We start from the raw sequence: 27,065 nt of genomic DNA on the forward strand, positions 1-27,065 counted from the left end.
ATGAAATGTAATTGAAGTTAAGATTAATAAACTGTTCAAAATCAAAGATCAGTAATGTAAAACCACTCCTACTGGAATTGCTGTATAAGGGTAAATATGAAGCAGTGGATTTTCACTGGAGAATTAAGCCAATGCATTGCACTGCTTGCAAAGCCTTCAGTGTCCTCCCATCCAGAGAAAATAAAATGGCTTCATTTCAGAGGTATTATGACCAGTTTTCTAATTTTGAAAAGATTATGAGATATTGATAGCAAACAAGGGAATCAAAACTAATGGTGGTCATTCTGTTGAAGCAACAAAATTACGCGAGACAGTTGAAAATATCCTTTTCTAACTTCTGGAAATGCAAGTCCCAAAGTATCTGAAAGAATATCTTAGTTCGAAATTTCACAGTTGAAGAGAAGAGCATGACACAAATATAATTGGGTAATCAGTGCTCTAACATAAGATGTTCTAATCTTCTACTTAATTTTATTTAAAATGCTATGTCTGTAATCATAAAATGGCGTTCTCCAGATTATATAACTGAAAATTTAAATAAAGCAGATAATAAAAATCTGTCCAAAATCAAAAAAGCAGGTTGTGTAATTTCAACACATAAAATGTTTGGGGTTTTTTCAATGTTAATTATGTCAGTAATTAGCTTGAAATGCTCTTAAGCTATTTCTCCAATATATTTTTTCAATGAATATACATAATTATTCTCATAGCTTAAATTAATTTCTAATATCAGTTTTTAATCCATAATGGAAAGTAAGTGACAATATTGATTCAGTACCTGGCTATACACATTGCCAAAGCTGCCATTAAAACTATGAGAAAGCATTGTAAAATATTGAGGGAGACTTTGTGACAGCTATAGCTGCAACACAGCTAAAATACAAAAATATTTAATTAGGTTACCACAAAGATAGAAGAAAATACTTCAAGTCCAATCAAACAGGAGAGAAGGCACTTTAAACAGAAGCCATGGACTAACCCTGCCCTTGTTATTGAAACTACACTGCAGAGAGCTATACTTGTTATGGTCACCTTTTACTTGTTTCCTTTTGCAGTCACAAATTAGTAAGCAGAAGCAAATAAGAGAACAAACAAGAACTGAAAATAAGGGATTAATTTATAGAAAAATAAAATGCAATAGCTAAGCAGAAGAGTAGTTGCCTTGAAGCTGTATGGAATGCCAGCGAGAAATAGCAGCAGCTCAAGTTGCAGCTCAGAGACACTTTCACAAATGACACTGGCCCACCTGCTGTATGTCATTTTACAGCAATTCCACAAGCATTTGAATACAATGGAATACTCATCATCTTCATGTAAAATGCATGACAAAAGTCCCTCTACTTAAATTGCATAATACCATGAGCAGAAATGAGGTAGGTGCCTTTTTTCTACAGTATGTATAAAAATAAACCAGCTAGAAACCCTACACTTAACTTACTTAACATGGTTTATTTGGTAGGATTCTTGAATATTGAATGATAAAATGGAAATATAGGGAAATTGTATTTCCAAATAAAATAAAATGACAAAAAATAAAGGAAGTCTAAAGAATACCTTTGAAGTGCATAACAAAAAAAATCCCTGTTTTACCTTGTATTTATCAAGGGCGCATCCTATAAGGAAATTGGGGGTCTGTAGGACCAGAAACATTGAAGTTGGGAAAGAGCATTTCTAAAATTGAAGATAAAAATGAGCCATTATGGCAATAATTTACAGAATGCAATCTATTAATAAATATAATCTTAAAATGCAAATCAGATGAAAGAAAAGTGGGAGCTGTGATTATACCAAGATTTTTGGAAATCATCAAAGACTGAATCTTAAGTCTGCATGGAAAATGGTAGAAATTACAGAAATACTATATTACAGAAATTTCTTCTATTCCCACAGACATACTCAAGGTAAAGATAGGAATTTATGATTTAGGAAAGACGTGTCAAAGAAGATACCTTCCCACTATGGGGTCATGAAGGGAGGGTAAAGAAACCTTTGCTCAAAAAAGTATCACTACCTGACGAAAATAACTTGAGAGTAAAGCTTGCAACTTTTTGGAGAAGGAGTATGTATTCTGTGAGGAGAATATAAATGCTCTCAGTGTTCATTCTCTGTCTCTCTCAAAGCCAAGTCCAGGAAATTCCAGACCACAGACTACAAAACATTCTGAGTTGTAAGGGACACACCAGAGTCACGGAGTCCAGCTCTTAAGCGAGTGGCTCATGCAGGGATTGAAGGCGCTGCCATGGTGGAATCATGCTGACAGCAGCTGTCATATCCAATCACAAAACAAAGGAGAGAAACAGGTGAGCGTGTACAGCCCTACAATAGCCCCACAGGGGTACTATTGTCATAAACTAACTGAAAAAAAAAAAGTGGCTGCTCTATTTTTTATAATTTAAGAAATTAAAAAAAATAATTAGCTTAAGAGAAATAATAAAAAAATTCGCTTCACAAAATTAATAGTTTCTCCTTTCTATATACCTACTGTACTATGTCTTTATAGCACAAAATGATTACCTTACATGTGGAATTATTATCATATGATTGCAGATGTGAAGAGGGAAGATCCCTTCAGTTTCAATGTAAAGAGGTATCAATGCTGAATTTACTGTTACCTTCTATATTATATTTTTGCTACATATTCAAATTATAATAATGCAAAAATCCACATCTCAGCTGCCTATGAGAAACAGATACTAATCTTTCACTAAGACAGCTTTAGATTCATTTGTTCACTTCTGTATAACATAAAATTTTTGATTTCTTTAATACTAGGTTTTACTTTATAGTAAAGACTTAACCATTTTGGTATTTAAAAACAACAAAACATAATCGGATTACTGAGAATTTAGAAGTGCTTTCACATCCCATACTTTGCATGCATTTTTAATAACCATTTGTTATTACTGTTCTGTAATATGGAAATCCATATTATTGTTAATATTGCACAAATTCACAGCTAATCACATTATAGCACCAAAGGAACAATTATAGTATGTGAATGTGTATAAAGATTAATATACATATCCTAATAAATCTCAGCTGACCCATTAATGTATAATGGGCCCAAAGGAGGCCTCATATCCTAGGTATATAAATGGCACATTTCTTTCCCCCTCCCCTCCCTTCCTCATTTTGTTTTATATGTACAAACTGCCATAAAAGGAAAATTAAGCCATACAAAACCACTCTGAAACATCAAGAGGCTAATCAAAAGCACAAACCACTTTCTTTTCTTATTATACTACAAGAATCACGCTAATATTTGACATGCATGTACAATGAGATGGGTTTTTTTCCTCTTCCTTTTGAGAATAAGGCTTCTGAAATTGTGGACAGGCATCTATCCCACATGCACTCCACAATGAGTAGCTATTACAAGTGGGTTAGGCGGGGAATTTTCAGTTTTAATTGTAAATTATAATGGCTTGTTCTTCGTTTAGGGGTGATACCTCCAACTGTTTCAATTAAATCACTTGCAGTTTAAAATGAAAGAAAAAAGAGACAAATGATCCTTTTTGTTATGTAAGATATGCCTTACAATATCACTACATAGTGACAACTCCTTGTCCTCCTGTCACATCCTGTCCCTTAGACCATGCTGCAGAAAAGCAATTTTCTGCCTCAAAAGCACTCTATTTTTTAAGTTTGTCTCTGGGCAATTTTCAGGTCTACTAGAGCTGCACAACTGTATACAGATGAGAAAGACCCAAAATAGGGCAATTTATTTGATTCCTCCTCTTCAAAACATTTAGCTGAGATTGCATATCCAACAGAGAAACCCCAACAAGAATATTCAGAGATGACCTGCAGTGACACACATCTTTTTTCCACAAAAAATTTGCATTAAACATCTTCTCCAGACTTCTCAGATAGTCTAGATTTGACTGTTGTTTAATGTGACCTTTAACACAAATATTTCCCACGATATTATCAGCTAATTTCTTTTTTAAAGGAAACAGTAAGAACTGGTCAGTTAAATAAAACATTTATGGAGTTTTTCAGAGAAGGAAATTTTTTTTGTGGGCCTTTCTATAATTTCTTTTTTTTTTTTTTTTTTTTTTTTTTAAGATTAAATGCATTTATTTTAATCCAGTTCCTTTCTTGTTTGAAAGTAAAGAAACACTTGGATGGGGAAATACATCCTCCAAGTGTTCAGCTGCTGGTAACTTAGCATTTACCAATGCCTGAAGCTACTTCGACCTCAGTATTCCCCTGGAACAGCTCTGCCCTAACACAGTAGGGGCACCTCTCAGTAGAGCAAAGGCCTTGCATTTAAAACTGCCCACAAGCTGAAAACTACTTTGCCTGCATGGAAGTGTTTAAGGAATTAGGATAGCTTCAAGACTGGGACCTTAGTTTGCTATGAATGTAACATTCGCTAGTGCGTCATCCGAGTCAAAAATTTGACAATGGTTTTGAGCCTTTCATGGAGCTAAGTGAATTTTCAAATCTGAAACAAACCATAGATTCCTCAGCGCTCAAAATCATGTTCAAATTTACTATCTGTAGTTTTTAAGATTTCAAACCAGAGTGATAGCTCATTTAGCCCTGAAGACATAAAATTACCTACTTCATTTCTCTATTATTCTCTTTTTAATTGATTGATATGTACAATTAATTTCCGAATTTCATGTCGACATACAAATAAATTATATATTAAAAAATCACTATCAATATTGGCATCAGAAAATAGTAAAGCATAAAGTATGTCTATAACGTTATATGGTTCTGATCAGACCCCATCAGCCAAAGCACATGTTTTCTTTGCTAGTATGATAAAGATCTTTAGTATGAATGAATTTTGAATTTTTATTTAGCTGGCATGTGAATATATTTAAAATTTAACTGAGAGGGAAACAGCTTTTTTCTTTCTTTTTCTAAGGTAAAGAAATAGGTTTGGACTGGAAGGGACCTTAAAGATCATCTTGTTCAAACCCTCCTGCCATGAACAGTGACACTTCTCACTAGACCAGGTTACTCGGAGCCCAGTCCAGCCTGGCCTTGAACACCTCCAGGGATGCAGAGTGCATAACCTCTCTGGGCAACCTGTTCCACTGCCTCATCACCCTCACAGTAAAGTTTCTTCCTAATATCTAAATCTAAACCGATCTTCTTTATGTTTAAAGCCATTATCCCTCATCCTATCACTTGGCCATGAAGACAGAATCTGGCTCCTGTTGTGTCTGTCTGAATTTCCCTTTTATACTAGCCCACAGAGTTTGTGCAAGAATACACAAACTGCATTGCATTGGAGATAAGAGAAACCTAGCACTAGCAGAATGGGGAATTTGATTGAGGGGTAATCCGATTTCCTGATATGCTTAGATTCATGCTTTAAATTACTGGGGTGAAAATTTGTTCACGTCTATTGCTGTGGACACATAAGAGAGGAAGATCATTATGATTTAGTCCTTTATGTCTGCAAGTGCTAATGTTAGCTTAGCACATCTTATATTCAGTTCCCAAGCTAGGACAGTAAAATGTGGAAACACAATTGTTTATAACCTAACAGAGATGGATAAAACTGTAAACCATGAGAACCTTGAAAGTCACTGAAGTGGGACAGTAAAAGAATATAATTCTTTTAAAGCATCTTCATCTCTGAGATCTGCTTAAGACTGCTTGAATATTTAACCATGCAAGAAACTCATTAATGTAGATGCAGCTGGCTGGCAAACCTTCAGTTTGGTTGCTGGTTGCCATCAGTTGGTCACAGCTCGCTGATGATTCAAAAGTCTAAGGGCAAACTGATGCTCCATTCATTTCGCTTTAACAGTAATGCAATGGCTATGTCAATCAGAAGTTACCAGGAATAAAAGCAACAACTGGTACTGAAAAAACCACAACTCCTCGGCCTTAAATGCCTCATTCTGGCCTATTAATTACATTCTATTTGTTTACATATTTTTTGCTCTTTTGGTATGGATAACCAGCATGTATTCAAAACCAGAATGTTATTTACACCAGAGTCACAGGAATTACTTGACAGTAAATATGACTATTGCCAGACCACTTTGATAATGTACAGGTAAAGTTTCTTTAAACAAATTTTACACAGTCAAAGGTCCAGTAAGTCTTTTAATCATAATTTTGTGAAGCAAACAGAAAAGCATGAATAGAAAAGCTGTATACCTGACAGAAAGAGATTGAGTACTGAAGAAAAAAAAGCCCTAATTGAATGATTCATGTCCCTGACATGAATCCCTGGATTCATGTGAAGCAAAGTGCACTGTAGGATATATATCTTTTTTTCCTTACCAGTAAAGTTAAAAGAAGGAAAAAAAAGAAAGTTGAAAAAGTGTATTTGCTTCTAAAGGCTTGTATCTATAACATACAAAACCAAATACAATCTTAGTTCTATTTTATGAGTGTTTTAGGTAACCTTCGTAAAGTCAACATTTTCTCTGTTACAAAAAGCCAATCTCTTAAGTTGAAAGGTCTTTTTCCAATGACTATTCAGCAAAATATGCATGAACAGTCCTTAAGACTGAGGCTGGGACCTCTCCCTTCTTCTCTACGGAGCCTGTACCAACCACAAGGCTGCAGTTGTGCTCCCTCTGATCCTTCTATTCCCTTTCATTTCCTAAAGTTTCTCAACATTAGTGATGAACAGAGGAGACTTCTTTAAGAACGGTGTCTAGACTGAGTGTCTAAATGGAGCTTGTTCAGAAGAAGCCTGATTCCCTTTCGATCCCATGGTGGGACAGCCAACGCCTGCCACCAGAGATGCACAGAGCGACACAGCATGGACAGAATTCTAAGGCCAGGAATGGCAACTGAGCTAAAGCTTTACTTATTAATGTGGGCACCCTTAACCTTGGGAATGTTCTCACATTTACTCTACTTTTAGTCAGCTGCAACTCCTGCTCTGACATAGATGCTTCTTGGTAGCTCAAAACGATGAGATTTGTGGCACATCTCTTATCCCCACACTTAGGGCACAACTCCTTTTAGCATTTTATGTCAAACTTGTCGCTTATTCCACAGAATGTAATACAGGGTTGGATGTAAGTAGCAGATGCTTGAAACCTAGGTGATGTCATCATTCTCTGTGGCACTCATACACAAGTCTCTTATTAAAGTCTCCATAAAATCATAAAATTCACAGTTTCATAAGTACAAATCTTTAGTTAATAGTGCATTTAGTTGGAAATAAAATTAAAATAAGAATAAATTTCTTTTGACATAAAATAAAAAGCAAAAAGAGAAACAACAGAAAACAAATTTATGAAATATTTTCTTCCCTCCTCTTGCAAAGAGACATCTGAATAACGATGACTTTATTTTAACTTTGCTGTGTAATTGTAACCAAGTAACAAGAATATATGCATAATAACTTTGACCTGGATATTTGAATAGCAGATCAGACAGCTACTGAATTACCTGAAAGTATTACCATATGAAGAGCTTATGCTTCCTAAATGCTGTCACTCAAAAGGCTTTTGGAATCTCTTCAGAGCCCTTTCATTTATTTCCTTTACACAGGAGTAAACTTAGACAGCTTCATATTTTCATAGCGAAAATAACACCACCATTCAGATATTAAAGTTTTCCTTGTACTCAAACAAATCATATAGTCAAAATTATATTTGCCTTAGAAAGGAATAACTTGGGTTCATGATTGTCATATGTGCATATAATTTCCTCTATTTTGTTAGCAATTAGCTAAAATTAATTTTATGACAGGTCTGAGGAATTGCAGATGTTATTCAAGTATTTACTAGCATTTTTGTGATTTTATATTTATATTTTATGACTTAGAATTATTTATTAATTTCTTTCATCTCTTAACATTTAATGCAAACAATCACTACCAAGTCTTCTCAATTCTTATTGGTTAATTAAACTTTCACATGAGCATTTGGGACAACATAGCTAAATAATCACTGTAAAATCTCAAGTAAACTTCAGTAATTAACTTTAACATACTTTTCAATTTAAAAACCCTGGACAGGAAGAATCATTTTGTTTTAGCTGCTATTTGAAAAAACAAAATATCTAAAAAGGAATTAAGAATTATAGTATCATTCACAAAAACTTGCTGTTTAATTAAAAAAAACCCCAAAAATTTGTGGAAACTTTTTTTTTAAATCGAGCTGTCTCTTAATGCCAATCTCTAAACGGAGATCCTGGCTATTTCTTGTATCTTTTTTAATGTCTGCATATTTTAGCCTTAGCTAAGGCTAAACCTGCAGTCTGTATGTATGTCCTATCTCCCTTCACCCAGAAATGTTTTAGCTGGGTGATTGTCAAGTGTTAAGCAAATTGAAGAAAACCAGCAAGTCTTAAAGATAATTAAGACCCTCAGAAGTCTCAAGGATGGAGATCTAAATTAATATCCCCAGGGAGAGGAGTGTGGATAGGAGACGGCTGGGCTACTCAGCATTCAGGGAGCTGCAGACTAAGCACAGCTCTGTTGTTTCCCAGGCAAAGAGAGCAGGTAATAAGGGGAACAGGGAGATCAGGGTTGCAGTTGAAATTGGTGACCTTAGAGTACAAAGAAAACAGAGCTGACTTTATTAGTTCTACCTCCCCAAACATCATGTTTTTACTAGTTGGCAGAATATGCCGCTTCTCTATGATCCCAGTTTCATCAGAATCCCAAGAGTTTAGATACAAAAAACCCCAAACGAACCAAAACTAAGAAAACCCATAAGGATTGAAAGAAGAATGTGCATTATTTTGCAGCCAAGTAATTTCCTTACAGGAGAGCAACACTCTCTATGACTAATGACAGTTTATATTTCTGGAAGTTGATGCACTGTGCACATTCAATGGATATTTGATCCTAGTTGCACGGAAATGTCTTCGTAGAGGTTCAGAGCTACAGGCTTTCCAAGGGTAAACTTGGCTTTAAAAATTCTGTGTTAAAATTCACACTGGATTTTTTTACCAAACTCCTGATAAATAGTTGAGGTTTTAAGAAAAACCAATAAAATAATCAGAGGTGGATTATGCCCACTCTGACAAAATAGGTTACAACCAAAATGTGTTTAATCCCACTTTGTTCACATAGAGGGAATATTTAAATTGATACAATATTTAATCTATTTATCAATGTATGCCTCTCATTTCTTTAATTAAGGCTCTTTACCCTTTGTAAAATATCAGATTTGAAGAAAATATCAAATATGTGCAAAATGCAATAGAGGCAGTGAATTACTGAATCTAGAGCCATCTGGTTGATTACACTGATTCACATGGTTGTATAAAAAAATTAAAATAGGAAAGATAATATTTTAAATTTTTTGCATACTTGGTCACTTCTTTCTAATGTGGATGTGGTCAAAATTAAAAAAGCCACCTTTTTTTTTTTTAATAAAACACATATGTTACGTACTGATAAATGGTTATGATTATATTTGATTCTTTCAGGTAACATCCTAAGTTCCACAAAGATTCTTCACTCTCCTTGTGAGGACAAAGTAGTTGCTGTGGTACCTAAAGACCTTATAATCACCTAGTTATCTGCTATTAATATACTAGTTGGTCTTGCAAGATTTTAAAAAATGTCATCTTAATTTAAAATAATGAGTTGTGAACTGTATGCCTATACTTGGAATCTGGCATGGAAAGAAGAACAAAATCAGGATCCTTAATTGTTGGACTGTGTATAGTTCTGTCCTGCTCATTTTAAACGAAAGCAGCTACATATGCAAAATATCATAGTCTGATCAAACAGCAAGTTATTCCATAAAACTACTGTAAATGGATAAAACATCCTCTAAAGATATAAAAAATTAATTGACAGAGAAGTTTAAAATGGAAACACAGTTAAAGGAGGTCTTTCTCAAAAGATGAATGCTCTCTCTTATTGCTTCCTATTTTAAATGGTACGCAGCCTTACCATCATATGTGACCAAACTAAATGTTACAGTGTGTGGGTTTGAGTACCACAGTTTACTAGACTGTAAAAAAGCTGTAGCAAGTGTATTCATGCATTTCTTTTTTTTTTTTTTGAAGCTGTTATTACGATGATCGCATCCAAGACTGAAGACCTACTTTGGTTCTAAGAGATTCACACAAATCCTCAAAACAACTCCTGATGCTGATTAACCTCGTTTACCTGTACCCAAATGCAAACCCCAAATGACCAAGTAGCCACGACTCCATCACATAAGTTGATAGAGAAACAAAGAAAGAACATTGATACAGCATACACATTTATGGAATTCTACTCACTTCCCCTCTTCTTTCTCTTCATTCTCTCCCCTGATTACAAGTCGTCACAGAAATTAGTGACAATTCTAACACATACTTGAGGAACTTATAAATAGCACAACTGTTTCACTATTTAAACACAGAGAGATATAAAAGGTACACCAGCCTTTCCTTTTCCTGAAAATGTTCCATTAATCGTAGGGCATTATTTTATTAGGCTGATGCCATAGTGCTCCTATTAATATTTCTTTTGAAGATGCTCTAGTCCTTTAAACAGACATACTTCAAGTACCCATATGGTTAAGAAAAAAAAGGAAAAAAATTAACATTACATATCATATAGTCATAAATGATACATCACTTTTGTCTGAATGGGAGATGATTGCAATACATAGTTAATACTGAATGACAGCTAACTGATTTTCCTGTCCATATCTTCATTTTAATACATGTAACCAACACTTAAATAAATTGTAGCCTTAGATTCTGCACATATATACAACTTCCAAACCATTCCAAGAAAGGTTAAATATTTTTCTGTCTCTGTTCCTGTATTTTATATTGTTATGTTTTATGATACCGTAAATATACCTGAGCCATGGGTGACTATTTTAAGACCGAAAATCTCTTAATCTCAAGTGGGGTAAATCTGCTGTGATAGCCTCAAATGACCTGAAAAGTTTTTTCAGTACTAACTATGGGACTTAGCCTTATGGAACTACTAAAATTATGACATCATCCCTGGACTGCCCTGAAGGTATCAGAATTTCTGCAGTGCTGTGATTTCACTCTAGGCATACTTCCCAAACCAGAAAGAATTAAAAGGCCTCTAATTATCTTCCTTAATTCCTACACTTGGGAAACTTTCATCTTGACATATTTGCGGTGTTACGTTAAATTTATAGCATTCCAGAACTCTTAACCATGAGAAAGTAACAGCAAGAGAGGAAAAAAATCTTTTGTGCTCTCAGGAAATACTTCTCTCTGTAAAGCAGTATTTTGAAAGGCTGGTTTCTATAGTTTGAATAGTTAGCACATGAGAGTGTTCTATAAATGCTTATAAGTCTAAATAAATCAGTGATGCTAAATAACTCAAGTTATTATTCAAAGAAGGGAAAATCAAGCAACACCTGCACATGTGGGGTTTTTTTGAAACTTGGGGAAAATGGAAACCACTCAGGTCAACACAGCTTTTTGAAACAAGTTTCTTTGCACGAAGGAGCTGCTTTCCCCATGTGGTCACTCACCAGTATTTATGAGGGAAGGTCACTTGGAATGCCACCAGCAGATGAAAAACAGGAGGAAAGGAGGGGTTTTCTGTCTTCACTGAGCTGGGTGATTCTGCCAAAGTGATAGCCGACATTGACATTACACAAGGGAAAGGTTGGCGTAGTCTCACAGTCCCAGCTCTGCTGCAGAAACAAAACAAAACCAAACCAGTGTATACTTTTCAAATAAGCGTAATGTCAAAACATTAAAAGTCTGATCTCTGGAATATAAATGACACTTTAACCTTGGCTTTGAAATAGCTATCTCAAATCTACTTTAAAAATAAGATTTAAAAAGACCCCTATGGAATAAAATGTTCTTCCATAAAATTAATCAATCACTTTAAAGGCTTAGTGGAAAGAAACGGCCATAAACATCTTATGTGCTCAGCTGGTGGTAGAAGGCAGACAAAAATTATAATTCTGATAAAAATGAGGAAAAGCTGAGATTTGAAGGGAAGACTGCATGCAGAACATATGGCAGGGAATGACAGGAAATTTTATAGGTGAACATGGCCTACGGAAAACTTAAGGGAAAATTGAAGGATTAATGAGAGGTCCCCATTAATTTTTTTTTATTTATTCCATTTTCTTAGCATCTGTGTGAATTTTTACCTATACGTCTTATACGTCCTAAAAGAAAAAACTGTGATGAATAAATAAACAGCTCTAGAAATCTTCAATAGGGTCCTTTACCTTGCAGGGAATATTATCACTGGCTTTTGATACAATTTCTGCTGCAGGGAAAGACTTTCAAAGCTCAGAATGCTGAAGTATTGCCAGGCACTCAAAGACCCCCTGCTGTGCGCGTCAAACTAAGAAATCTCTCTGAACTTGTCGAATTAAAAGTCATCTCTCTCTCTCTCTAACCCCTGCATGAGCTGGGAAGCTCTGTCCTCATTTTTTCAGGCCTTCCACGATAAACAAATGGAGCCTGAAGCATCTTTATTCTTTTCAGGCACATAATTAAAATTCTTTTAAAAATGTAATTGAAGGCAATGAATTTCAAAAGGAGGTTCTAGTTAACAACAAGGCTAGAACAGTTTCAGCATGCCATACTACTTTACCATCCAATTTTCTTTCAAAGGTATAAGCAAAACAGCTTGTTATGATTCTGGGTGTATTTTTTTCTTTTTTTTTGAAATTTTGTTTCTACATCAATAGTTTGCACCAAACCTAAACATCTCAGCAGGATTTATGCTTTCTGGAATGTCAGAAGACTTAATTACTGAAAAAGCAAAGAGAAGTATGCTATAAAAATAAGAATAAAGCAAAAGTGATTCTTGGTTTCTCAAAATCATTATTTATATATCCCTAAAATGTAATAATATACTTATTGAAGTATTTGTATTTTTTTTGCAACCTTCTTTTATTAAGTAAATATTCACAACCTTGCAAATTTTTAGAAATCTGATAATGCATAGAATGGTAATGCTCTGTGATGACTATTGCTGTAAAACATTGTAACGACTGGTTACAATACATGTTTGATGTTGCCAAGGAAAGAGCAAGTGCTGATATAATTAGTGATCTCAAATGAATATAAAAGGAACAAAAACTATCTCCCTGGATTTGAATCCCAGGGATTATCATACAAAATTAACTTAAAGGATGCAGGAGACAAGACAGTGTTTCAGAAAGTCATTTCTAAGGTGACTTCTTAGAGAGCTTAAAATCGAAACCAATTTTATTTTTTTAATATCTCTTTTAGAGTGATTTTCAGTACCTCTCTTTGTTGCAAGGAAAAAGATTCAGTTTTTACCTGTTTCATCCATGGTGTGTTTTTAAAACTGGTACTTCTTGCTATAAATGACCATATGAAATGTATTTTTTTAGAGTTTTCCCTAGAGAAACTAGAGATGGAGATGTTTTAAGGAACGTTATTTACAGTTCTTGTAGCATTAAAAAAAAAAAAAGCCAAAAAAGGTGTAGCAAGGAAGCACTACTCCCACAACTTCGGGGTAGTACTCTGCCTCTGATAGTTATGATGCCTCTGGGAGACATGAGACAACACAGCAAACAAAGCTGCTTTTCATCCTTGGAGGGGGAAGCACAGTGTGTGTTCTGCATGGGTCAACAGCTGCTCCGACTAGTAGAGAGGTAGAAAAAGGACCAGTCAGCTCAACTGGAAAAGGCAATGACAAAGCACATCTAGCAGGAGCAAACTAGAGGTTTGACTACACCTTCAAGTAATACCTCTTCAAGTCAAATATTATTTCTTTCCTAGGTTTTTTTGGTTTTCTTTTTGTTTTATGCAAAACCTGGGGGCAGTGTAGGCACAGCCCATCCCAGAGGTCATGCTGAACAGGCAACACAGAGAACAGTGGACCAAGGTTGACCCTCTCCTTTTTCTGCAGTTGTCTCACATTACATCAGCAGGTTGGAAACACTCAAATTCCCAAATGCCTTCATTTCACAGCCAGAACATGTAACATACACAGAGCCCACCCATTATGCCCCAATCTGGAAACAAATGAATAACAAATAATGGTCACATGTTAGATCCAGTAAGACCATACTGGCACAAGAGCAGCATGACCAAAGGCTATTCACTAATTTCTACCAGTGCATTGTTTACATGGCTGCAGTCTTATAATTACAAACAATCAAAAAAATAAGGCAGTCCCTACTATGTCTTGTCCCTACTATGTATTCTTGTTACAAAAAACTGAACTCTTCTTAGCTTTCTCTTTGGAAAACTAGGGAGATTTATGACAGTGTATTTATCATGTTTAATTTTACAGAGTATCTTAATTGCCATGCAATCGACAGAAAGCATAAGAGTAATCATCAAGAAAGATGAATGAACAAAAACCATAAAATAAAAAAATGTAGGCAAATTAGTATTTTCAAACTTCATTTCTGCTGTAAAACTGAATTAATGAAAGCACTGTGATTACAAAAAGGAACTCATTTTCCATCACAATTTTTTTCTGTAGAATGTAAAGGACATTGGTCAAAACAACAAAAGAAACAAAAAGTGCAACAAAGAGACAGTATCTGATATATACGGAAAAAAACCCAGTGTGATCGAGCATGAGTATTTAACGTCTGTTTGCAGAATGAGTAAAGGCTCCTTTAAGTTCACTGAGCACTCACTGTGAAGTTTAGGGAAGATCAGTAGCTTAGAAAAAGTGGCTACTGAAATATGAGTCACATTTATGAACAGAAGTGATCAAAGTCCACTTGGCTGCAAGAGTGTCTTCAGTTTATTCCACTGCAGTACACATATTGCTTGATTGAAAGGTCTGTGAATATAAGGCACCCAGGTCTATCTCCTCTCACAGTGCCTGAAATTGTCATTTGTTATGTCTGACTTCCTTTATTGATTTCTTTTTCCTAATCAGAAACTGAAATAACTTTATAGCACTTGGGTACACAAATGTTTACAATATTTACAATACGTAAATTTAAAATATTAAATACATTCACAATAATTCCTTTTCTTCTCCAAGCTAAAATTATTTTAAAAGCTGTGATAAAATAAAAATTATTCAAACTTTGTTCCCAGTCATTTACTGCTACTATGACAGTGATGTTATACAGACATATCTTACATATCTTGAAGATTTTGGAGACCTTTTTCAGTGGAGGAAAAAAATTGCTTTTTACATCATTGCCAAATAAGAGGTTAATGCAAGTAATTTAGTTCTTCAATAGACACTTGTTGCTTATGAACACCTATCTCTTATATGTTAAAAACTAATATCTAACTTGGGCAGAAAATTATGATACCTATAGTAAAGCTCTCCAAGATACAGTTTTTGTCCACTAGCTCAGTGTTGTGTAGACAAAACCTCTGGCAGATGTTACCCTGATAATTTGGTATGAGGTAGTGCTACATCAGAAGAGGGAGTAAGTGAATGCGAACCTAATTAAGATTTCAACAAGAAGAGCAAGACAGAATATTTCAGCTGTTCTCTCTCTTCTGCAAAACAGCCTGATGTCCATATACTAAGACAATTTTCCAAATTTTGTAAAAAGTTATCGTGCATCAGAATTTAAAGCTTTTGCAGACTGAAATGCTCCTCTGTTTTATTCCTGTGTCTTGATTCTTTAGATTAATACAGATATGTGGCTTCTTGACGGTACTGTTCAATCATATATTCTGTAATTACAACAAAACACCTTTATATGATAAATATAAAGCAGAGATTAATACAAAGCAGCGAGGAATTCCTCAGTGAAATATGCTATCAAATGACAAGCTGTATAGATTTAAATAAAAGTGCTAAAAATAAAAGCATAATCTTATAAACATGTTCAATCTCCTACATCAGTACTGATTTTAGTGTTCTATATAAGGCAGTAACCCCAGGAAAAAAACAATCAAAAAGTATTTTCCTTTGCTTTTTCTATCTCTCTTGGATATGGGCAATATGACTGCCTCCACAAAAATCTTAAACATTAGACATTATCTGAAGTACTTGAAAATTGAAATTAGCATTTATTTGCATGATGTATGAGTAGATGCTAATGAGGAGAATAGATAAGCACTAAAACAGACCCTAAATTAATTACTTTGCACCTAATCCAGCTACTAGGTTCCAGGTCTTACAAATAAGTTTAGAGTAGGAAAGAAGAAAAGTTACTTATTTTCTGACAATTCTGTTTGTATATAAAATTGCAGTATTGAAAGTAACTATTAATCATATGAAAGAAAACTCTGAGTGAAATATTTCTGATGACTTTATAGAGGGCCTATTAAGCAAGCATTTCTACAGAAGGAGGCGCAAATTATTGAGTACAGAAAGTCTGGTGGTCTTGCTGCCACAAGAGTAAAGACAAAACTGATAACACTTTGCAGAAAAACTTAAGTCTGTGTCAATGTAACTCAATCCTACCATATCTTGATGTATTTAATGCTTTCTTTGGCTTGATATTCTCTTATGAATAATCCTTCCCTATCAGTTGGATGGGGACCCATAATTCCTGCTGCTGTACTCTACCTAATAGCCTGAGAATGAGGTAAGAATGGACTCATTCCATTTTACCTGCAGAAATTTCAAGTCTTTCAAAAAGGTCAGATTAACACAGTTATAAGTCTGACTCATAGTAGCTGAAATCTACACCATTTATATAAATGTTCTTTAAATGTTAAAAGTCAATAGTAAAAGATGCCTACACATTGGATATTTACACTGCTGTTCGTTCTCACATTCACAATAATGCAAAATGGGAAAAAAAACTTACAGAAGGAATATACAAATAGAAAAAATAAGTTTTTATATTTTTTCTCCTTAAAATATATAAGCAGTGCTGTTTTTAAAGCGCATTCACAATTGCAGTATCTTTTCCTCTATATATATTACAGTTTTATAGTCAAGTTTGGAAGTTCTTTGAAACAAATTACTGTGGCAGCTTCACTTTTATACAGTTCAGAGCAAGCCACTAATGGCACAGAGTGTGTGTCTGTCAAAGTCAGTGCTTAAGAAGAGAACAGGAAACTGACACAGTTATGACAGGCAAACACTATATCAGCAAGAACTTTATGTTGATTATTGCATAGTTCTTGTTACACACTCATGTAAATAGGACTGCAATAAAAACTGTGAATTCTGAAATACTTTTGCAGACAGAATTAAGGCTGGAGAAAACTATGGAGAAAATGGAACACCTTTTAAAATTATCACATTTTCTACTGAAGTACTAATATTTTTATTGAAAATATGTTAGCATAAAGAAGTACCATATGTGTTAAGTTAAAGCACATAATATTTTTCATTTGAATTCAGAAATATGTGAATTTCTTGAGTCACAATTAATAAATAAAATGGATAGCCCATACAGCACTTTCAGTGATTTTTTTTAAGGCAGTTTGTTGTAAATTCTAATTTTTCAGACGTGAGACCTCAGTTTCTAAACCCCAGCATTTTCAAGATATTACCTGGAGCTGCTACATTATAACTATTCTAATTTCTTGAAATCCAACCATCATTAAGTTAGCAAACAACAGATATTTAGAAACTTCTTCATAAAAAAATGTAAGTTCCAGAGAATCAACAAAGAGTAAAATTCCTAGGTTTTAATTTGAATTCGCTGTATAATGCATTTATACATATGTTTTGTTTTAAGGACTGGAAGTTTAATACTTTAGATGTTTTAAACTCACCAACTAGATGCCTACCTTCTGTAAATTTAGGCTTCTTAACAGTTATTTCTTGTATTGCTTAGGATATTTTTTTTATTCTAAATGAAACATGCTCATATTTGAGTGAAAGAGAATTTCTGGGTTTTTAAATCAATTTTAAATTGTATCCAGGGAATAAACATAATGCAGAACTATGTATCTGCTCTTAAAATCCTGCAAGCTCATCATATTGTTTAGGGGCTTAGGGGACAAAACAGACTTTAATGTAAATAAACTACTTAGTCACTGCTTAGTCACTAAGTACATAAGACGAGAGACAGTCTGAGTGGATTACTTACAAACACAAGTTGAAATTAATCACAGAACACAGCAAACACATTTTCTTTTTAGAGTGTTTCCACAAAAAAAAACCTTGCTTAGGTTTACATATGGTAGAGATGCTCACTGGAATTATTTTGGCATTTATTTTGCTTTCATATCAGTTTGCAACTTTGTTTTAGGTATGCATATGCTCAATTATATGACAGCGTATAATTTATCGACACATTATAACTGCAATGTGCTTGTCATAACTTCATGTTATGCTGTATGTGATAATTGGAAACAAACAACACACAGAGTGAGGTTTGAGTTAACACTTTCTTTGTAAGGATTGGAAAGGGTACAGTGATCCATGATGAATGGATGCATATGGAGTGGATGCTCTATAGGACTCACTGCATGTGGGTTTAGCCTGGAGCCTCAGCTCATCTATTTGTCACATGTTATGAGGTTGGCATGCAGCTCTTTTTCAAACTCCACTCCTTCAAATAGTCTTTCATTCTAGAAATTGTACACACCATGACATAATTTTCTAAATAAAGCATATTAAATCTAAGTACTATATTGTTATAGACTAGAGTAGGCATTTTTGTTTATTTTTTTAATGTCAACAGATGTAGTAGGGATCATGAAACAGAACCATTGACAAGCTCCTTGTTTAAAGAGTAATTCAGTAGTATATATCTCCTGTAACTGTACTATATTAAGAAATCTACTATAATTTTATTTAAGCTTTTGAGATGAATCTATAAAAGAAACAAAACTTCAGCAAATATTGAAGTAAAAAAAGATTCAAGGATATGGTAAAAGGAAAAAAAATATACCAGAAGGAGATTTTCATATTTGCCATTTGCCATTTTCTGTGATGGCAATCTGACAGATTCTAAGTGAGCTAAATAGTTTTATTTTTAAACCAGAGATGTGATAGATTTGATATTGGCTCCAGAGAAAGTTGAGTTGAAGAGGTGAGTGCAGAGAAGAATTATGATATAGAGAAGAATCTGGCTACATTCTGAAGCAAGATTTCTAGCAGAGCTCCTTAAATAAGGTGGACTTTCTGTAAAACCTTAATGAGTCAGGTAAAATGGAGTGTATCAGTGTAGGTCGCTTACACAATTTCTATGTTTTCAACAGATATAAACCATGAAAGTTTTTTCAGGAACTGCTTTATGAGTTAGTCAACTACATTAACAGCACATAACTAAATGAAATGAAATGTAAAAATGCAAAATTCAGAGTCATGCATATATGAACTAAACAACCAGAATGTATGCATTAAGCACTGTGTTTATGAACTGAAAAGGCTGAAAATATTTATTCTGTTTAACCTTCCCAAACATAACATCTGAGAAGGGCTATAATCACTATCCATAGTGGTAAACAAAGGCTGTGGAAGAAACTAAGTCCAAGATGTGAAAATAAATGTATATAACTGATAAAAAATAGAATGGGTAAAGACATAGAGGAAATTTTCAAACCACCCAAACTGAGTTGTTCTGGAACATTAATGCATTCTTCAATACTGGAAACTAATCCTGACCAGTGAGATCCATTTATAGAATGTCATTTCCTGAGACAGAAGAAGATTTCTTAAGAAAGAAGAAGAGATCAGAAAAAAATATGTTCAAGACAATCTAAAAAGACTTTTTCCAAAGACACCAGACATATATTTTAGGCATCATATCTATTTACAGTATTAGGCATCACAGATGCTCTACATCAGGTTTTATTCCCTTCAAGAGGTTGATTTAGACTGAGATATCAACTATTATTTTTTTTACTATTACACTGTGCTCTTTATAGCTAACAGCATGTTTCTTTTAACATTTGATTTCTTCACTCGGTTCCCTCATTTTACTTAAAACTTCCTGAAGTTTATCTAGATTCTGATTATTTTTTTTTTTTGTTTTCATGATGTTGATTTTGTAAGGGGTGGTCTGGCACGTTCTATGCCAAAAGAAGAAAAAAAAATGTAATTTTACAGTTTCTTTGTTCTAGGGAGCAATCACTTTGCATTAGGTTACATTCTCCTTTTTTGAGGTTCATAAAGCATTTCAGGGCTATCAGGATAAAATGGCATAAAAGAGGAGAGACTAGCACCCTAAGAAACCTGCTAAAGATGGCCCATATTTTCTGATTTTAATTTACCCAAGCCACTATGGCAACCTAAGATTTCATAAAATATAAAGGTAAACAAACTTTGATAGCAATTAATCTCTATGAACTAGAAAAATCAGGAATATTTTACATATTCCAAAATAATAAATATTTTTTGGAATATTTATTATTTTGGAAAAAAGTAATAAACTATTGTCAAACTACTGTTTGCTCATTTTCCCTCTTCATCTCATTATACTAAACCTTTATATCCACATGAAATTAGAAAAATTATTCAATATCCTGAACTACTGAATCAGAGCTTATGATTAAAGATATGTACTATTCTACACTGTTTCCCCAGTCCAGTTCTTATTATAGGATCTGGAATTGAAATTTCAAGTTTTCTTAGGAGTAATAATTTAAAAAGAAATTTAAAATCTCAACAGATTGCTGGGTCTTTTTCAGCAGGAATGTATTCTCTCTCCAGTTTACATTCTAGCTGAGTGCAGTAGTTGGGAAAGTTGCAGTTTCCCCACAGTTCATTACCTCACTTCACAAAATTATTTTAGACTCAGGATTTGGCCTTTGTGTATTCCAGGATACAGCAATGTATCTGTGATTTAGTGACTACTGCCCTGTGTTTCAGTTTACAATATTACTTTGCTGCTTGTCAAACGGAAAATGTGCTCAGCTGCATTTTACCAAACTAATAAAAAACAAGGAATATAAAAACATGTCCAGATGTACCTAAAAAATCTTGTGAAAACAGAAGGCAATAGTGTGTCTAACTGCCACAGTCACCTCATCACCCGCATTCACAGCATTAGAAGCATACAAACTTTAAGGCTGGAAAGGACCTTTATGATCATCAATTCCAACCATCACTACTGTCTACTACTAGACACTACCAGAAACACTACTGTCACCTTCACCATCAAACCATATACTCATGTGCTGCATCCACAGCTTCTTTGAACACTTCCAGGGATGATGACTCCACCACTTCCCTGGGCAGTCTGTTCCAGTGCTTTACAACCCTTCCTGTGAAGAAATTATCCTAACACCAAATCCATCTTCCCTGGGGCAACTCAAGCACCTTTCTTCTCATCCTGTCACCTGTTATCTAGGAGAAGACATGGACCCCAACCCCACTACAACCTCATTTCAGCTAGTTGTAGAGAGCAATAAGGTCTTCCCTGAGCCTCCTTTTGTCCAGGTTAAACACAATTTAGGGCACCTGGCCTTGTTGAATAGCATGCAACTGACTTTGGTCCATTAATCCAGCCTGTCCAGATCCTTCTGTAGAGCACTTCTACCATCCAGCAGATCAACACTCCCAACCAACTTAGTGCAATTAGTAAGAGGAATAACTGCTATCTCATAGTTAAAGGTTCTCATTTGGCACAGCAATATCCATGGAAGAGGTCAATTTTGTATGATATATGATATGAACTACTGTAAAATTACAAGTTTTGAACAAAACCTCAGGTTACTAATTTTCAACATCTTCTTTTCTTTTAACTAGCACAAATTTGAAAATTAACATCTCATTATTAAACAAAGTATAAAGAGTATTTTAAAGTAGTCTGTGTTCATTGAAATTTTCTTTCATGAATTACAGATAGCCAAAAGCTGGCATCCAGATGGAACACTGTGGATTATTAAAAGAATTTGATTGCAACACAGAATGTTATATTTTTGAAGCACCCTGGGGGCTGCTTACACACAGAAGTCAGAGAAGAGTGGTATTTTTGCATGAGCTCTATCGAGATATTAGGTATTTATTTATTTAACCAATAGAAGTATCAGAGAACCTAGTTCAAGTATTACATCCCTTGAATGTCACAATACAGGAAATAAAAAAGTATGTAGACCATTTTATGCTAGAACTCTAACATTCTAATGGTGGTTTTTTCTTCGGTTCTTCCATTCTAGCTACTAAATTTATCTGATATTCCTGTCTCCTTTTTCACAGCTGATGTTGAAATGTCTTTCTGTGCAGTGCTGCAGCAAGAAAGTTCTCCTCAAAGCAGTAAAAACTGATTGGTTTTATGGTGAAAGAAAGAAAGTTGGAAAAAAATATAACAGAATGAGACTGCCAGCTAGTCACATATGTCAGCAAAATATATCTAATCACCACAGTTCTGATTTTGAAAGTAGAAAAGTTCCATCTAGAAACTGAGACATACATCTATGTTATCAGTATTTCCTTTTGCTAAAGTTTTAGAATGTACTTTGAAGAAAAAAAAACCAACTCTATGATGTGTGTGCATATCATTAAAACACTTCAGGTGAGAGAATTCAGAGCTGAATTCAACCTTAATGAAAACTAGAATTTTTAAGACTGTTTTACAGAATTGTATTCTGTATCCGTACTTAGACAGTTAAGGCCCAAAACATTGCAGTGTTTCAATCTGTCTCATTGATAATTTGTTTTAACTTTTGCTTTTCCTCGCAGCTTGACTATACACCACATCCCTCAACCAAAGAGGAAACTGGCACAGTGTACTATTTCAACTTAGTGCCTTGGCTATACACAAGCAAGGGAGGGTTAAGACCAAATTACAGAACAAAATGCTGAAAATACAAAAAGGTCCCTATGATTTGTAACACAGAGACCATCGTATTCAATTCCATACCATACATGCAGTCAAATTTCTCTGTGACTAATTCATATGTACATCTCTATACTCAGAAAAATACTGGACATTTATATTAACATTCTTAATTTTATACAATTTCTTGAACAAATGTTTCTTTTTATATTTTACATAATAGCCATGAAAATTGATTCCTCATTTTAATAAAATAATATATGCATAGAAGCTTGGTAATATTATGTCTTTCTGAATTCAATGAAAGGTGCTTACATATGTTGAATCAGGACAATGCAATCCAACACAAAATGAAATCTTCGTATTTTGAAGACAATATAAATGGGATACAGACCGAGAATTATTTGTCAAACACTTTCAATAATTCTGTTGAATAATTAGTGCTCCCACCATAATTCATATCCTTTGCAACATGCTGTAAATATTGATGATGAAATTAAGAAAGATTACTAAATTCTTCAGCCAGCTACACATACAGTTTGATCGCTATTTCTTGTATGGAAAAGAAATATAAACTGTATTTTCTAGTGTATTCAGATGAGAACTTTCAAGCTATTTCTTGAGGTTTAATTTGTAAAAGTGGTGGTGGAACACACACCTTTAATGCACAATAGATTTACAGAGAAAGACTTTTTATGGCTTCATAGGGTGTTTAAAGAATAGAACTCACAGTTTATTGAATGAGATCAGTTGCGAGTTCTTCTAGCCAAGTGCAAAACCATTTGTAACCATGCGTTACCACATGGGGTATCTCAGTCTTTCCCTCTTGCTGATAAACTCAGCAACAACTCAATTTTTTTCCTATGAATAGGAACTTATTTAAGATGTAGGCAAACTTGTGCCTAATAATTTTCTATTAAATGGCTATCCAAATTATCAGACAACTATTAAAAAATACTCTGTGTGTCTACCATGTGGTACATACCTCCTAAGAGCAACACACACCAACATATATCTTAAATGCATGACATTCTCCTTCATACATAACCTTCTGACTGCTGTAATTCCTTATAATATATCACATCTGCCAGTTTTCTCTGGATTTCTAACTTATCCAACTTACTCTTCTTGCTACAGCCTGTGAGGTTTTGAGTACTCACAGCTAGAGAGAAAGCTGTGAGATTCGCATGAAAACCCATGAACAGCAACTCAGAAGCAGTTTCTGCTGAACTGTACAGCTGCACTGAAATGGAACCAAAACACATGTACTCTTAAGCTACCGTGCTTACTAAGATAAATACAGCCAGAAATGAAACAGCTCTAACAACTTTTACCTCAAATTTTATATATATGTACATATATAAATTAGTAGTAGTACTTTAATTTGCTCTGACTGCAATTTGTTATATATGTTCCTAAAAATTACAGAACTACAGAATGAACTAGGTTGGAAAAGACCTTTGAGATCATCAAGTCTAATCTATTATTATTTCAAATTGGAAATACAAGTAAGCTTCTAACAGCAATTATATTAATTTCTAAATAAATAATTGGACTTAAAACTATTATGATGTAGAGGAAATGTGAGACATTGTTCTGAAAAGCTTTCGAAGACCCAGGGATGAAGTTAACTTCAACTGATAAAGCATGGTGTTAGATGTGTTCTTCTGAGATGATATCAAGTTTCAAAGCCAGCATTATTAAAATAATAAAGGATGGCTTTTTTACAAGTAGGTGAGAAACAGTCCTTTGTATGTTAAATTTGAATTTCTAAAGGTCATCACAAAAAACATTTAACAACCAACTTACATATTCATATATGGATACAAATACAAAAAAAAAAGCATGCATATTTATGAAAGTAAAATGCCAATAATTCTTTTGAATATAACTGTGTATTCAATTTTCTACATGAACTTTGAGTGTTCCATCCATAAATACTGAAGGGACTGTGCATATGTATGGTAGTCCTGATGTACAATTGAGGGACAGAGATGTGTCTTTTTTCTTTAGATCTAAATCCACTTGGAAACTCCAAATCTATTCTGGTTGTCCAAAAGTTTCCCTTTGAAGCCTTTTCTTTTTCACCAGAGTATGGTTTACAAAACAAAATCTTTCACAGGAAATCATTATTTAGAGCGATTTATTTTAATCCTGATTAGATGTGAACACAACCAAGGTGAAATACTTTGCAAAGTGACTGGACCAAAACAGTGTAGGTCTGATTGGGCAAGAATTGAGACTGGCAACAAAGGGAACTTGTGGCTGATGTCTATTACAGGCCACCAGATAAGGATGATTATTGATGAAACCTTCCTGCTCCAGCTGCAGGACACATCATGCTCGAAGGCTCTCTTCCTACTGGGGGACTTCAACCACCTCAACATCTGGAAAAGTAGCACAGCTATCTGTAGTGGGCTGGAGAGCAGCCCTGCTGAGAAGGACTCGAGGGTGCTGGTGGATGAAAGGCTGTACATGAGCCAGCAGACTGCACCTGCACTTTCAGAAAGCCAGTCACATCCTGGGCCACACCAAAAGGAGTGTGACCCGCTGGTTAAGGGAATAATCGTGCCCCTCTGCTCTGCCCTCTGTGACAACGCATGGAACGCTGCATCCAGCTCTGAACTCCCCAGCACCAAAAGCAGATCCAGAGGAAGACCACAAAAATTATCCAAGGGAAAGGGCACTTCTCCTAAGAGGACAGGCTGAGGTAATTGGGGATGTTCAGCCTGGAGAAAAGAAGCCTTCTAGGAGCCTCATGGGAATCTTCCAGTATGCAAACTGGGCTTATAGGAGAGATGGAGAAAGAGCCTTTTTAACAAGGGCTTGTAATGAGAGGGACAAGGAGGAAATGGCTTTAAACTGTAAAAGGGCAGATTAAGATTCAATACTAGAAAGAAATTCTTTCCTGTGAGGGTGGTGAGACACTGGAACAAGGTATCCAGAGAGGTGATAGATGCCCATCCCTAGAAGTGCTTAAGGCCAGGTTGCTGGGCTTTGAGCAACCAAATCTAGCTGAAATGTCCCTGCTTGTTTTAGGGGGGTTAGACTAAATGACTTTTAAAACTCCCTTCCAGCCCAAACTACTTCTATGATTCTATGATGTCATGAAGACTTTTGAGTTAGTTTTCATGGCCTCAGGCACTACCGTAGACTATTTCCAACCCAGATGCCATATACTCCCTTTAACAGAAATGCATCTGACAGAATGTAGGCCACAACTCATAAGCCTGGAAATTCTAGGTTTGGAGTCTTCTCGATGGCTATCTAGAAATGAATGTGTGATATGTCATGGGGAAAGTCATCTAGCAAAACTTAACTAATTGCCTTATCTAACACAAATATTAAGGAATTTTAAACAAAGTTAGGGGCTCACAGATGCAAAACAACCAAAATCTTTATCTCACAAAACATTAGACTACAAATGAATTAGACGTATTGATAGAAAAACAGTTAGCAGTGAATTTGGAAGTGGATTCAGACACCTAGTGGAAGGAGGCATGGAGCTATCAACACATACTTGCCTGTTTCCATACTATTCTATAGGTATACATAATTGATCAAACACAATATTGTGCAAGACAGAGCTTTGATCTGGTCTCAGTACTGTAAGTTTTTCACATGTTTATGCTGTACATCTCAGTTTTTCCTATAGCTAAACTGCAAAGATATATCAGGGGAGATACAGTCCTACTGCTATCCTGACAGAACGTAAGTACATTTTTTACCAAATTGCTCTCTATTTTCAGATGCAGCATTTGAAACATCAGATTTGTCCAAAACTGCATTCTCAGAATTCAATTTTTCCATGAGTTCAAAATTCAAATAATTCAGTGAAAAGTTTCCAATTGCAAGAGAGGACAGGGATATGGTGAAAATTATACATTATCATATCTCATTTTATCATTTCAGGCAGCTAATTGTAAACCAATCTGCATCAGTATATATTTTACCATGTAAAACTTCATCAAGTATTAGGTCTAAAAGGTGGTTGATTCGATTTTTTTATTGTTAAGAGAAATCTTATGATTTATTAACCCTTGTTACTTTTTCCTCTACCTAAAAATATATTAATTATAAAAGAAAAGCTCACATTTGATTTCAAACCACCAGACTAAGCTCAATTTTGAATTGATACGTCACCTAAGGATACACAGTACTAAAGACTAATTAAAAACAGCAGAAAATTATATTCCAATGTTGTTAGACCAACTGCAATTAATTCACAAGTGTTTGTGACAAATAAGCAAAAATACTGACATGTGTGTTCCACAGAAAAAAAAGGAAATAACTTGGAAGAATTTTCATAGTGACAATAAACAATATATATTCACATGTAATAATTTTTGGCTCCATCATGGTCACATTTCAAAAGATTTAAAACATTAAACATATATTTATTGCTTTTTATAAACATTAATGTTTTCCTTAGGTCTTTTGAAAATAGTTTACATACACTACTTCAAATGAATTATTTTAAATTTCTTAAAACGACTTGTTAGCTCTGAAGATTACAGAAATATCTAACTATTTAATTGATGAAATAATTTCTTTAGTCATCATAAATGA

General features: G+C 34.5%; 1 protein-coding gene across 14 annotated transcripts in view; it reads right to left on the reverse strand.

Annotated features, from left to right (window-relative positions):
* TENM3 (teneurin transmembrane protein 3) overlaps positions 1 to 27,065 on the reverse strand; it is a 1,293,822-nt gene that overhangs the window by 788,487 nt on the left and 478,270 nt on the right. For 13 of the 14 annotated variants that reach the window (XM_063156142.1, XM_063156144.1, XM_063156155.1 and 10 more), the window contains exon 6: positions 11,409 to 11,573. The gene's annotated coding sequence lies outside the window, so the exon portion shown is untranslated. The remainder of the gene's footprint in view (positions 1 to 11,408; positions 11,574 to 27,065) is intronic. The other variant, XM_063156143.1, reaches the window with a different exon arrangement.

This window comes from Melospiza melodia, chromosome 5 (assembly GCF_035770615.1).
Source record: "Melospiza melodia melodia isolate bMelMel2 chromosome 5, bMelMel2.pri, whole genome shotgun sequence".
Classification (NCBI taxonomy): Eukaryota; Metazoa; Chordata; class Aves; order Passeriformes; family Passerellidae; genus Melospiza; species Melospiza melodia.